The sequence below is a fragment of the Haliotis rufescens genome, unplaced genomic scaffold (genome assembly GCF_023055435.1).
Source record: "Haliotis rufescens isolate VD_foot unplaced genomic scaffold, xgHalRufe1.0.p SCAF_3, whole genome shotgun sequence".
Taxonomy (NCBI): domain Eukaryota; kingdom Metazoa; phylum Mollusca; class Gastropoda; order Lepetellida; family Haliotidae; genus Haliotis; species Haliotis rufescens.
This window is the reverse complement of record NW_025964001.1, coordinates 28791078-28804506: the sequence shown is the minus strand read 5'-3', so window position 1 is coordinate 28804506 and position 13429 is coordinate 28791078. Positions and strand designations below refer to the sequence as shown.

At 39.7% G+C, this 13429-nt stretch overlaps 1 long non-coding RNA gene across 1 annotated transcript in view; it reads right to left on the bottom strand.

Annotated features, from left to right (window-relative positions):
• The window catches only part of LOC125384499, a 71505-nt gene that overhangs the window by 2886 nt on the left and 55190 nt on the right, over nt 1–13429 (bottom strand). Inside the window, exon 2 of the long non-coding RNA XR_007223298.1 lies at nt 225–330. This is a non-coding gene — a long non-coding RNA (uncharacterized LOC125384499). The remainder of the gene's footprint in view (nt 1–224; nt 331–13429) is intronic.

The window sequence follows — 13429 nt, the reverse complement described above, 5'->3', positions numbered from 1 at the left end:
TACAGGGTCGCCTGTTGTCTTATAGCTACCTGCAAGCAATTAAGATCATTACGGCGCTGAATGTAAACGATTGCCAGTTTGTTCAACCAATTTGCACTTGTGATTTGCCTATTATTCTAATTACAAAACAACCATTACCCGTATAACCGACGTAATTAGACAATAAATGATCTGCCACCTTCTTATCAGCGTAACTGAAATCTACAACTTGTATATGTACATACAATGATGTTTTTACAGCATTTTACGACCGTGCTTCATTTCAACACCTCCATCCCAGTGACGTAATTCCATGGTTCAACGGCGAGCCTGACGCGGACTGAATCGAGGCTGCAAATAGCAAAAGAAACACTTTCATTAATAAATATAAAAATAAAATGTACATGTTGTACAGACGTGAGACATAAATAAACAACTGTCTGTCTGTAACCATCTCACTGTCAATCCATGTAATCTTCAGTAAAGCACGACAACCCAATCAGAATGCGCGTATAAGTGTTTTGATAAAAGAATCATCTCTTTTAAAATATACTAACACTTATAGCCAGCGTTAAAGCAATGCATACCAAATATTACCGAAGGTGTCAATTAATTCTGTTGTAAATAGCAACTGGGCTGCTAAAACCTACCCATATAAACTTACGGTTAAACATTTTCGCTATTTTCGTTTTTCGCTCGGAAAATAGAAAGTCATCCCGAAATACAGGCTTGGACTAGAGTGCAAAATTTGAGACTAATTTAATTCATAGTAAATATATGCATAACGAACATATTCAAGGCACTTTCGAATGTAGATAATGTGTTCTTGTTAATATTCGATGGTGGGGTATTTATGAAGTAATAATTTTTGTCAACTCGCAATAATATGTCGTGATGAAATATACATATATTTGTAACATCTTGTCATCATGAGAAACAACGCAATTTAAAAAAGCAAGAAGTGATAAATTCAAACACACTCGGGCTAAATTAATCAATTTATGTAAGACGGGTCATTTCTAGATAAATGACAACAATTGTATATTTCACTTCGATATGTACACAATCAATCAGGGGGACACTAAGTGTCGGCAACTGCCGGATCGAGCATTTATCTGGTGATTAAACCATAACCATTGTGTTAATACGGGGTATTTGTAAACAACGAGATACTGTGATCATACCAACGGCGGTCTGGACCAGTGATTGATATTATGAGCAACGCCCTACGACGTCGGGAAACGATGACGCGCAATTACCAAGTCCCTAAACCTGACCACCCGATCCACAGTCGCCGCATAGGTTGCCGGGCCCTTGGACCAGTTCCTCAAAGCGATCTGAGCGCTACGACGATCGTATGTAAGACAGTTACGATCACCTTAGCGCTAAGATCGCTTTGTGGAACGGGTCCCGGTTCAAACCCAGAATCCTCATGGCGGGGGCGGGGGTGGGGTGATCTATCTGTAATATGGCTGGCGGTGGGGTATAGCCTTCACAAGTCTCCACCTTGCTGTATAGGACACTATCATCGTGATATACGACACTCATATCTCGAGATTTTCATGACAAGTCGAATTTATGCACATGAAAATATCAACCCGTGTAGACAACTTCTGAATCTTTCATCAGCACAACAAAAACAGATCATCCATTAAACTTTGTGTTTTGTTTGTTATAATTTTATTGTATAAAACAATAAAGTAGTAAATAATATAATTATGCTTATCACATTTCACATAAACCATCGCAATATTCATTACAGGTCTATCTTGCTGATAAGCCCATCGTCCTATCAAGCCTCGCTGACATCTTTACAAGGTACCCGACAAGGTCGTTCACTGCTTAACAACTGCTAGGCACTCACGTGTAGTCCTGGACCTGACACGTCTGTGATGTATAAACCCACGCTAATTAATTGCAGATGTAGATTTCTTTGTTCTGCGCAATCAGCAGGTGTCATTCACCTCGATATCGTCGTACATTGCTTGTCAATAGCCTGTCAATAAATGCGGGGCCATATTAAACTCTAAGTAAGTCACAGGCAGAGTACTTTATGTTTTATGATGGTGATTTAACGGTGGGGAATTAACCCTTGAGACTGCAATTCATTACTTGTAGACACATGTTTATGGAGCTAAAATTTCCAAATCTAAGATCGTATTTAGGTTTTTCATTTTCAATGTTTTATTTCATTTAGTCAACGGTTTCTTTTTAACAATAGGCATAACATATTTTAGGTGAATATTTAATGTTGGTGTATGGTATATGTGAGATTTTCCTGTTCACCATTGTGTTTGGTTAACCAATTGTATTATGATGATAACATGTAGTTTTATGACTTGTATAACCCTAATGGTTAAGCGTTCGCTCGTCACGCCGGAGACCCGGATTCGATTCCCGACATGGGTAGAATGTGTGAAGCCCATTTCTGGTGTCCCCCGTCGCGATATTGCTGGAATATTGCTAAAAGCGGCGTAAAGCCATACTCACTCACTATAAAAATAAAACAAATAGAAAATGACCACAAAAATCCCGAATTCCTTGTCTAGGACGATGATTTTCTATACCTCGACGTTAAGTTGTTATCCCAAATTGCATCCGAACTAAAGATTGTAACTTCCTAATGATAACATTCAAAGGCAGCCATGGATACACCACTTTATATTGGATTGTGTATTATACGGTAACATGTTTCTCGGCATGCTTCTTCCCAGTGAAGGTTCGAATCCGAGAGTATTCCTGATTATGATCCTTGGTTTGTCAGGACAATACCTGTGCAAGTGGGTTTCATCGAAGTGGTAAACGTCACTCACTCACTCACTCAGCTGGACCGTTGCTCATGCTGTCGACCACTGGTTTGCCTGGTCCAGATTCGTCGTGTCACAGACCGCTTTGACATATCAGTAATGATGCGGACTATAGAGCAAACTAACATCCACTACCTATCGCCCGGGTAGATGCTCATGCTGTCAACCACTGGTTTGTTTTTTCCCAAACTGGACCTGTCTCTGACCGCCTTACATCCGTAATTAAACACACGAGAGAATAAAATAAAATTCCCTACCAATCGTCTTTCGTACGATTAAATTACAATGTTCAATGTATATCTATCGGTTTTGTACCATATGAACCAATACACTCCACACCTTTTTTGTGGTCTCCATTTACACCTAACAACCCCGAAACTGTCATATATCTCAGGGCGAGAAATTTAATTTATAATGCGACAAAAATAGGGTCACACATGTTCTTGTTACATGAATAGTGTTACCCACATTATAATTCCGACCAAGGAAACCATGCACTCTATAGTCCTTTATCATTAAGTATCTGATCTATTCAGCCCTAGCGATGTACATGTCAAACCACTCCATGTCTATTTCTATGTTTACACTGTTCATATCAGCACAGATCGTAGCCTATAACGGTGCTTATGTTTACTACCTGCTGTCTATTACATAGAGTATATGTATGTGTCTGTACGCTGCAATGGGGATTGTCCCTGTCAGCCAAACCCAACAACAGGATAGTTTATTACTATTTGCCTTCCTTCCTAAATAAACTATCTGAGCAAATAACAAATCGGACCTATTGGAACATTAACATTATAGGGCAAAAAGGCCACTTTATTGCTTCAACAGGTTGAATGAAACTACCTCTGTTTGACGTGGCAATTCAAATGCCTACACAATAACCCGGCGACAGAAACCAAGCGGATCTGCTAAGTAAACTGCCCCCGTATCCTGCATAGATAGATGCAAGTTATGGACTAACTTAATAAGTGAACAGTGATTTTATGGGTGAGAACATATTTGATCTCCATAAACGACCTACAAATAGGCATTGGTGGCGGAACGCTACTCTCTATTCTTGCAGAGCAAACAAACATGTAAACAGTCTACTGAATGCGACAACAATATAACGGTATCACATACATGACAATGTGTGTACTTTTTACGGTTTGGTAGAAGCAATAACGTGGTGTCATTCATGGTTTGTTTACCTAACGTGGATGATTAACGAGGTTAACATCGCTATCAATGTTTGAATAATCATACACACAAATGGGAAATTTCGGTTAGATGACGTGTTTATTCCAAGCGAGTATTTGAAAAGTGTGTTAATCCGCGAATGAAGTTTGTGTAAGATTGTTGAATACTTGAATACAACCTTGTTTACCCTGCACTGATAATAAATCTGGGGTATTTATTTTATCGTTTTATCAACACATCTTTATTGATAAAAAAGGGTGACTCAGAGATGATTTTATCATTTATGTAATTGTATATCTAAATGAATGCACGACAGAATGAACGAACGATAAAATAACTGGATGATGTTTATGTACGAACAAATGAATTGTGAACGGGATGAATAGATGGATTGGATTGAAAGACAAACGGAAATATGAATGGATGAATGAAGGAGTAAAAACGAACTCATTGACCAACTGACAATTCATGACAAAACGTTATGTCTCTCCATCAAGGATCGATGGCACGCTGTTCTCTCATACTAACGCCAATTATTCCATTTATCATCATGCTTGAATCGAGTGAACCAAAGCAAACGTTTTTATTGGCAATAAACACGGCTAACTTGTAATCAGGCGAACAAATAAAACAGACATAAGATAATGCTCCTGTCCGGTGCTTATTGCTCTTCGTTCATGTCAAAGAACACTGCAATACACGCCAATCAATCAGCTGATATTTAGATGCAAGTTTCACAAGAGCATAAACACATCAAGCAACGCTGTTTACGAGATCGGAGTTTATTGGCTTTGGAAATTATACGAAACAATTGTGTTTGGCGAATTTATCTGCTGTGAATAGGAAATAGTATGCTGTGGTGGCTATGTGAAACGTGTACCAGAAATGTCTTTGATAGTGTGGGTTTTCATTTTCACATCACTTCATGCTAATTTGAACGTAAAGACTGCTAATGAGTTGTGTAAAATTCAGAAGCGAAAACTGCCGTGATGGGGGAATTGTGATGATGGATCATGGTTGATTTGAGAGATAAAGTTGGCGGTGATTTCAGATTGACAGATAAGGGATGTACATTGCAAGATGAAATGTACCAGGACACGTTTCCTTTTAGGTGGAGATGTCTGAACACACAGCGTATAATGAAGTTGTCAATACATCCACTGCGGCATGGCCTTTGTGTAGGGATATGAGGGGCACTTACATCACAATATGCGTATCAGTTTCCCTAAAGAAAACGTGTATGTATTTGCTTTTTAGATAATTCTCACTTAAATGCTTACAAGTTTATATTTCACGATATATTCTGTATATTGTTTGTGTGAATGTGCGCACCTTTATGGGACTAGAGGCAAATAGATTGGTTTCATTTAATCTACTGGTACAGTACCATTGCCAATATCACCGTGCAATGGAACACCGACCTACATCTTATTCTATGTCACCCTAACATCTAAACACCTGTGCCAACATCCTATCTTACATCTCAACCCTCGCCATCATTAGATCTACATCACCGTAGACGATGTCCCAACTTACACCACAACCACCGTCACCCTGAGATCTACGACACCATTCACAACGTCCCAACTTACATCTCGAACACCGTCAACGGGAGATCTACAACACCATTGACAATGTCCCAGCTTACCTATCGAGCACCGTCACCCTGAGATCTACAGCACCATTCACAACGTCCCATCTTACATCTCAACCACCGCCTTCATGAGATCTACAACACCACTGACAACGTCCCAACTTACATCTCAACCACCGCCATCATGAGATCTACAGCACCATTGACAACGTCCAAACTTACATATCGAGCACCGTCACCCTGAGATCTACAACACCATTGACAACGTCCCATCTTACATCTCAACCACCGTCACTCTGGCAACTACAACGCCACTGACAACGTCCCAACTTGCATCTCAACCACCGTCACCCTGAGATCTACAACACCATTCACAACGTCCCAACTTACATCTCAACCACCGCCATCATGAGATCTACAACACCATTGACAACGTCCCAACTTACATCACAACCACCGTCACCCTGAGATCTACAACACCATTCACAACGTCCAAAACTTACATCTCAACCATCGTCACCCTGAGATTTACATCACCATTGACAACGTCCCCACATACATCTCAACCACCGTCACCCTCAGATCTACAACACCATTGACAACGTCCCAACTTACACCACAACCACCGTCACCCTCAGATCTACAACACCATTGACAACGTCCCAACTTACATCTCAACCACCGTCATCCTGGCATCTACAGCACCATTGACAACGTCCCCACTTACATCTCAACCACCGTAACCCTGAGATCTACAACACCATTGACAACGTCCCATCTTACATCTCAACCACCGTCACTCTGGCAACTACAACGCCACTGACAACGTCCCAACTTGCATCTCAACCAACGTCACCCAGAGATCTACAACGCCACTGACAACGTCCCAACTTGCATCTCAACCACCGTAACCCTGAGATCTACAACACCATTGACAACGTCCCAACTTGCATCTCAACCACCGTAACCCTGAGATCTACAACACCATTGACAACGTCTCAACTTACATCTCAACCACCGTAACCCTGAGATCTACAACACCATTGACAACGTCTCAACTTACATCTCAACCACCGTCACCCTGAGATCTACAACGCCACTGACACCGTCCCAACTTGCATCTCAACCAACATCACCCAGAGATCTACAACGCCACTGACAACGTCCAAACTTGCATCTCAACCACCGTAACCCTGAGATCTACAACACCATTGACAACGTCCCAATTTACATCTCAACCACCGTTACCCTGAGATCTACAACACCATTGACAACGTCCCAACTTACATCTCAACCACCGTCACCCTGAGATCTACAACACCATTGACAACGTCCCAACTTACATCTCAACCACCGTCACCCTGAGATCTACAACACCATTGAGAACACCCAAACCTATTCTGTGGCATCACAAGTCCATATATGGAATCCCCTATCCAACTATGAGAATCCCTTATTCCGTTATGAAACAAATGTATCATATAATAGTATATTCAACCCATACCGACCCAATATCCTCCGCCTCACTGTCTTGCCTGGTTACCCAAATTCCCAACATATACACACAGGCAGAATACCGGTTGGGATTCCTGGTTTTATAGAGGCGACGAAATGGATCTTGTGGTTAGGTTCAGTGTCTGGGTTGATTGCCTATAATCACATCCCAATGTTCCTAATATAAATCACTGGTTTGTCTTATCACAATCTCTGCCTTCAAATAACGGGGATATTGCTGATTGTTGTGTAAACAACATGCAACAGTCGGATCCTATATACTATAAGCCATGCTCTGGTACACTTTTGCTGACACTTTGATCAAACGCAGTTCTTGTGTTTACTGGTTTTGTTTAACGCCGCACTCAGCAATATTTCACCAAAATGACGGTCTGTAAATACTCGAGTCTGGACCAGACAATCCAGTGATTGACATCATGAGCATCGATCTACGCAATTGTGATACGATGACATGCATCAACCAAGTCAGCGAGCCTGAAAATCTGATCGCGTTAGTCGCCTGTTACGACAAGCATCGTCACCTTTTACGGCAAGCATGGGTTGCTGAAGACCTATTCTACCCCGGATCTTCACGGGTCGCAATTCTTGTAACTAAACGAGACTCCCAACTTTGATGCATATGAACCCCACATCCTTTAACGTGTAACTGGATTTTCAACAGGCCATTAATCTGCATACATCTCCGTTATAACTTTCGCATCCTGTTCGTGAAACCGATGTGTCAATATCTACGGTACTTGAATGACATTGTCAGCTTCGAACCACCTTTGTGGCCGAGATCAATCTCACACTACCATCACAACAAAGCTAAATCGTTTGATGTATGTTTGACAGCGCCGTATAACACGAAGTAACACCTTTGGACACTCCCCGATGTCTATTTCAAACGCAAAGAGCTTGTCTTCCAATTAACACCAATGCCGCCGATCTACTGTCGTATTTCAGAGTGTAATAGACACGACGGATCAGTGTTAATTTCTTAATGAAGGCGTTAATTGCAATTTTGCCGCTCATTTCTTCTGTTTGCCCTCTTTACCGTCCTGTATTGTGGTCTTTGATCTGTTATTTGTTGACCAATAATTAAGTGACAAGTTGTTTGTTTCTCTTAAATGTTGTGTCTAGCGTGACCCAAGGGCACAATGTTGTATATAGCTCCCCTCGGCGAGTCACCGTGACTGGGTCACAACTGTAATCTTATTGTTATTATCAATGAATCTCATAAATAGAATATGAATATATAGTAAACATTTTAATATCATACACATAAAAGTTCAATAAATTCATTATTCTAGTTCTTGAAATTTAATCATGGTCACAAATCGTACATATATCAAGTAAAAGTGTTACGAGTGATGATCATGATAAACACAGCATAAATAATAGTTCAGCTGTGTATGAAATAACACCGTCATTGAAAGCAGGTAGATAGCTTGTACTCATAATTGCCTATGATTGTCTTATTTCGTATATTATTTTAAATATATGTTTGGCCACTGATGGCGGCCATGAACGTAAACAAAAAGCTGTTCACAACTGATAAACGTATATGCTCTCAATATAAGTTTCTTAATACAACCGCGCATATACTTGATTATGCAAAATCTAATCAGCATATTCGAAAGAAAACACGCATCACGCATAAGCTGTTTACAGGTGTATATACAAGACATGAATATGTGACATAATTCATCAAAACTGAAATCCACTCTTTACAAACAAGGCAGGGGTTTATCGTAAACATCAAACGCGGCATTCATGTCATCTCTCATAAGCCTTCAATTTCGCCAAGACTGTACTACTATCCTGAGCGCTAATCCCATGTCCCGCTTAAACGTGGCTTAGTAAATAATGTATGTAAAACAACTGTTTACCACACAGCATTACGTCCCTGTGGCGGCTTTTTTTCAATCATTTATGTTTTCACCTTTAATTAGTGCCAAGGTAACTTGGATATTAGCATTTGAGCAGACAGTGCCCTTATCTCCGGGGTAAACGCTGATCTCGTGCGATATGTTCTTTGATGGGCTGCGCCATCGGCGATTAGCAATTCCCACCGCGAGAACTTATCTGAGTACCGGGGTGTTGCGGAGCGCGGAGGGGGGTAGAGGAGAATGTTAATTTAGGGGATAATGCGTCTATTGTGTGTTTAACTACCTATACGCCTCTCCGCGAGGGTGTTGTTTTAGCAACACAGACTGAGCTCATTGACCGATCAATCAGTATGGGAAAGAGCTTGATTTTTAAATGTTGTTTGGTTAAAAACGCATTTATCAGTACTTTGACCACCGCTCGTCGTATCCAAGTCGATTTTGTCAACACATTGTATATTTACGTGGGTTTCGTATGCATTGAGGGATCTTGATCCGATCCTGTTTTCGTAAACTCTCTTTTAGGTATTTGAATCATAAACCTTTTAGAAATATTACAGCAATATCATGGCACACCAAAAGTGGTGTACCGATGTGGGGAATCGAACCACGGTTCTCAGCGTGTCGAGTTGACGTTTAACCAGTGGGCTACAACACAGGGCTCACAACAAACCACCTATGATCGAGAGTTCGAATTCCGGTTCACCCTTTTCTAGATGTGTCACCAAATTTGTAAACGTCTGAGACCTGCATCACTTCGGGATTTCCTCCCACATGAAGCTGACACGCCGGTATACAACTGGAATACTGTTCAAAGCGGGGTTAACCCAACTCACTCACAATAAAGACAATAAAAGATGAATCATAACCAGAATTGGACAAATTATATATTTATTCTTGCAATATACGACCAACATTGATCGTCGTCACCTATTATTGCGATTGTAAAGTGACGACTGTGGAAACGTTGCCAACACTGAGTTTGATAGACTACTAACTACACTGACGGGCAAAAGAAAGTGTACACATGAAAAATTTGATTCGACCAAAAAATTACAAACGCTACTGGGCTGAAAACAGTAGCCGAATTACTGAAAACTTATGGCCCAAAACACAACATTGGTACCCGTAGGAAATAAATCACCATCGAAAAAGCATTTCTTGTTTGTTTCATGTTTAGGCACAAAAAAACATGAGTGTATACTGTTTTGCCCGACAGCTTATCTGAATATTAATGTAACTATACAAAACCTGTAAACACTGGACCCCTGTAGCATCGTACGAATTCGAATAATAGTTCAGAAAGATAATAGTTCAATTGTGCTCACATTGAGCGCATCAACGGAGTAGGAACGTGCATCAAATATAGGTGCAAAACACAATATGGTATTTAAAGCTTTATTAAGGGTAGTGTACGAATGATGGAAGGGTCACTGAGTCCCCTGTCGTTCCGATTGTCAATATCATCTACAGCTGTTCATGCAATGTGTTATACAGGTCTAAGTTTCAGCTAAATACATGTTTCCATAACACATCACTCAAGCATCTAGAGCGTTGTACTTCATTCTGTCGAGCGTGCTTAACTATACTATCGCACGTGTTCTTGAAACATTGTTTCTTTTATCGTCGGTTTCAGTTGAAATTGACAAGCAAAAGGTAGCATAGCTGTAAGTAGGAGGCCCACGTGGTCCGTGAAATGTGAAAGCTACTTACAACAACACTGCTGGATTGTTGTCGATAGCAAAAAGAGGTATGAATCGACACCAATCAAGGTTTTGACAGCTCTATTGTTGGTAGTGTCGCGCACTTCGACTGACAATCACAACATTGATCTCGCCGGAGGATATGAGGAACCAGTGTTTCAGTCTCGACATTTCCTTACAAGATATTTCCCGCGTTTTATGAATACAGCAACAAAACTTGGCTCTTCAGGTCGTTCATGCCTTGCAACCCTGGAATGACCGTTTAGAATAAGTTCAAGCAATGTCACAATAAGGCTTAAATCAAATGTCATTTCGTCACCATAACACATATCATAAATTATTAAAAATTAATCATTTCATATTTGCAAAATATTTGGGTTTAGATATATATTTACTCATATATGATTGATAACTGACACATTATTTGATATATGTATATAAGAGGAAATATAACGATATCGAACAATGTAACATCATTCAAGAAGTTGCGCAAACATTGCAACATCTTTCGGCGGGAATCGTTGGTATTTTGTTCTGTTTATTATATTTAAACTTGTTAAATATTTTGATACCTTTAAAGGAATGATTCTATTAAATATAAACATGTTTTCAAACAATGTACTGCAAATAAACGACATTAATCATTTTAAATTTTATCAGGTCACATTAACTACATACAATACAGAAATATATAATATATGTTATCAAAAAACCAATAGTCTTTATGTGACGAAGATAACTTTCACTTATCACGGATCACCTGACTTTGACTAATCGATACTGTTTCATCCCAAACCACCCAATAATTTCCCACAAAAACAAATTAAAGCTGCACAGGTTCGGTACGGTAGCTGGCCGTATCACCCCACTTTGTCGCAAGTCTTTGAGTGATGAAAGGTTAAAAGGAATATAACGACATGCCTGATACAGCATATGACGCTGAGACCTGAAATCGACAAGCAGGATGAAATTAATGAATAAACCCAGTTAGTCGCTAATTGATTCGTGTGTCGCTCAAATGGCGACGATTGAGATAACGTGCCAAGGTTGCCCGCTCCCCACCCTGTCCAAGGATAGGCCCCGCTATGCACCTGTCCTGCTGCCGAGCGCTCTAGGTAACTAACAAATTAAACAGGCGCCCGAAGCAATGGTATAGTTCCCCGCTAACTGGGTCGACTCTGAGGTTTTAATTTAGCATTGAGAATCAAAGTAGCGTGAACACTGGAATCATTCTGCTGTTATGCTTGGAGGGCTGGAATTGGAATTTGTTGTTTATGAAAACGGTTACTTTTTTTTGTAATTGACTCCTGGGATTTTATGGTTCCATGGACAGATTTCTGTTAATAACGTTTGTAATTGCAGTACATGCGATATGTATATCAATAGTCTGGCATCATGTCGGTTTTATGTGTACGACTTTGATTTACATGGCTTATCAACTGTGTCTTTATAGAAAGCAAATAAAACTAACCAAGAGCGCAATTCGGGACATAATCAGCAGAGTGAGTTTATTGTTGGGGTAAAAACCTCATGATTAAATGCATTCCACATGCAGTTCCCAAAACAAATATATTCGCCAGGTTTTAATTGCAGGTATTCTTTCTTACTTGAGTGAAATTCATACTTAAGAAATGAATCATAACCTTTTAAGACTCCTGTGTTATAGTACATTGTACACTGAATGTTTGATAACTACATAAATTTCATGTTATTTCATTGGTCATCTGGTTATGAATATGGCTGTAATATAAAATACAAGTGTCCCACCGCATATCGTATTATTAAGATCCAAGTGTTCCACGACATATCGAATTATTAAGATCCATTGAATAACCTTTAATGGGCATGTCTGAGATCATTTCGTTAGTTCTGCAATAAACAATGTACATATAGTGTACATATGAGTATATCATTCTACAACAGACATATGTGATTCACATGAATCTTGGCGGTCGTAGTGGTGAGGTTTCGCTTTAACGAGCTGGTCGTATTACAGAGGTTTATTTGGTAAATCCCATGCAAAACCAGCGTTGGCATCAGAAACGAACAGCTAATTCTAAATCATAGCCATGCTTGTTATCTAATCTTTTACGATATCATCTCATGAACAGATTATGATCAATATCTGGCATATCAATGAACTAAAACATTTTCAACCAGCTAGGAAACATACAGTTCACATTGTTGTTATTTGGGAATCTCTATCGCCAGTACCCTATGTAAATCAGCCAGGTCACGTGACAAGCCGTTGTATGTTATGACACGTTTATAGGGGCAATGTACACAATGGTATTTGTCTTTCATTCATTAGGCCGTGTATGATAAAATGTAGATAAATACAGTATACTAGCAGATGTACACATTTAGGAGATCCATTACGACGTGTTTTAGTGTCCCAGCAGATTTATTCCCATTTATATAAGTTTTGTTTAGATTTATATGTTTATTGTTTACACGTATTTGATCATTACTGATGTGAGCATGACAGTGAGTGAGTGAGTGAGTGAGTGAGTGAGTGGTCTTTGGTTAATTGCAGCACAGCGTATCGTACTTGTACATGGTGTTACCAGTTTAAATAACAAACCTATTAATAACTATGCCACTAAGGTACTTTCTTAATCAGAGTACTATTTTGTTTTCTTGTGAATGCATTCCATTTCACGCAAGGAAAATATTGCGACAGATGACGACTTGATATGAATGCTTCCTTGTCAATTTCACATTTACTCAAATCAATTTCGAAATGACCACTGACTAACTCTAAATGTTTTTCATGCG